Source organism: Lontra canadensis, unplaced genomic scaffold, assembly GCF_010015895.1.
Source record: "Lontra canadensis isolate GAN:19392208 unplaced genomic scaffold, GSC_riverotter_1.0 scaffold1211, whole genome shotgun sequence".
NCBI classification, from domain to species: Eukaryota; Metazoa; Chordata; class Mammalia; order Carnivora; family Mustelidae; genus Lontra; species Lontra canadensis.
In genome coordinates, this window is record NW_022632195.1 from 11,079 (window position 1) to 12,946 (window position 1,868).

General features: G+C 56.4%; 1 pseudogene; it reads right to left on the reverse strand.

Moving 5' to 3' along the window:
• Nucleotides 1-140: 140 nt before the first annotated feature.
• On the reverse strand, nt 141-1,363 carry LOC116863444 (annotated as a pseudogene).
• Nucleotides 1,364-1,868: the final 505 nt, after the last annotated feature.

Sequence of the window (1,868 nt, forward strand, 5' to 3'; positions counted from 1 at the left end):
TTGGACCCACCCAGCTGGCATCTGCCTTCTGTAAACCTGGAACAACCAACCTCGCTGGGCAAGCTGCCCCAGGTCCTGGCGACAGCCCGCCATTTCTCCCCAGCCCCAGGTCGCCTGCACCTCACACAGCTGTCCGGGGTTCATGGGGGAGCCAAAGGCGAGCTGAAACGCTGCCGGAAGTGACGGGATACGGAGAGTGCCTCGTGCGAGGGGTGGGGCACCAGCTCCTCATGAGAGCGCTCCGGGGCGCAGACCGAGCTCCGCACCTGGGCAAATCCCACAGAGAAGAGCTGGCGATGGGTGAGCCCCACCGTGGGCAGTCGCTGCTCCCGGCGCTTTCCCAGCCGAGCTCCGCAAGTGTTAGATGCTGCCTCGGGCTCCCTGTGGCCAGTGGTGCTCACCCCAGCAGCTGGTGGCCGGTGAGCCTCCCCCAGCTGACGCGGTACTGGCTGTGCTTCCTGTCCCTCCATGCAGGTCCCGTGATTCTGGAAGGCTGCCAGTGAGTCATTCTGCCACAGGTTCCCTTCCTTGTCCTATTCAGTCCCCGGGTCACCAAAGGTGTCAGCTCATGGCCCATCGCCATGCCGATGCCACCAAAGTTCAGGACCTTGGGGGTGGTCATGGGTGGAGAACGGGGTCTGCAGGATGCTGGCAGGGAAGACGGTTTCATTCTTGGTTGGACGGTGGTCGGCCTTCACTGTCGGGGGGTCATGCTCCACTGGTCCTGGATGGGAGGCTTGTGGGCCGGTCAGCCATCACCTTAGCAGAGACGTTGTGCAAATCGAACACATTCTGGAGGGGGTCTCGGAGACTTCCTGCCCGTCGTAAACATCACGCAGCTCTTTGGGCTCCAGGACGAAGTCCAGGGAGCCAGTGCCCTCATAGACGGAGTCTGCTTTCTCCCGGGCTGCCGGATGGGGCTTCTCCTCCGTCCGAGCAGCCGCCCCGGGGCCTCCTCAAGGGGAGCTCGCTCATCACCCCTCAGCAGTTTCCTTGCTTCGCCAGTCAAATGTGGCTGCCGCAGAGAGGGAGCCCCGGGTGAAGCCGAGTGTGACATCCGCGTTGGAGACGCAGGTCTGCTGCCTCGGCTCGCAGGACTTCTTGGTGCCAGGGAGGGTCTCCAGCAGCTTCTCTGTGTAGACTCGAAGCAGCGGTTCACCCTCCGGGTCGTCTTCTGCACCAGGTGAGAGTTCAGGATGCTTGGCTCGATGTGGCTGATGAGCTCTGACACTTGCTGCACATAATCTGTCCCGTAGACCGCCAAGGGCTCAGAGTCCGCCAGCTCTAGTGGGGACGGCAGGAAAGACAGAAACTCCAGCCAACCTGTGGAGGGGGCCAGGACCTGCGGCTCCGCCGTGTTCATGGTTGGATCTTATTTTTAGAAATCCGTTCAGCTGTGCTGTCTTTTGGGGAGTATAATCCATTTAGGTTTAAAGTAATTATTGATAGGTAAGGGCTTTGTTTGTCATTGTGTTTTCTCTTTGTCCTGTAGAGCATTTGTCTCCTTTCCTCTCTTGCTGTCTTTCTTTGTGACTTTTAGATTACCGTAGTGATACTTTGATTCCCTTCACTTTTTCTTTCGTGTATGTTCCACAGGGATTTTCTCCGTGTTACCCTCAGGCTTACACAAAATGTCCCATAGTTACAGTAGCCTATATTACACGGGTACGTTTGATCGCATACAACACTCTGCCCCCTTCGTCCCCTCCCACACTCTGTGATACTGATGGGACAGTGTATACCCTTTTATATTGTGTATCCATTAACAAAAGCTGGTAGTTACTCTTCTTTCTTTCAGCTTTTACAGTAAAATTGCAAGAGATTTACACAATGCTACGCGAATGGTAAACTATTCTGTCTCCATATTT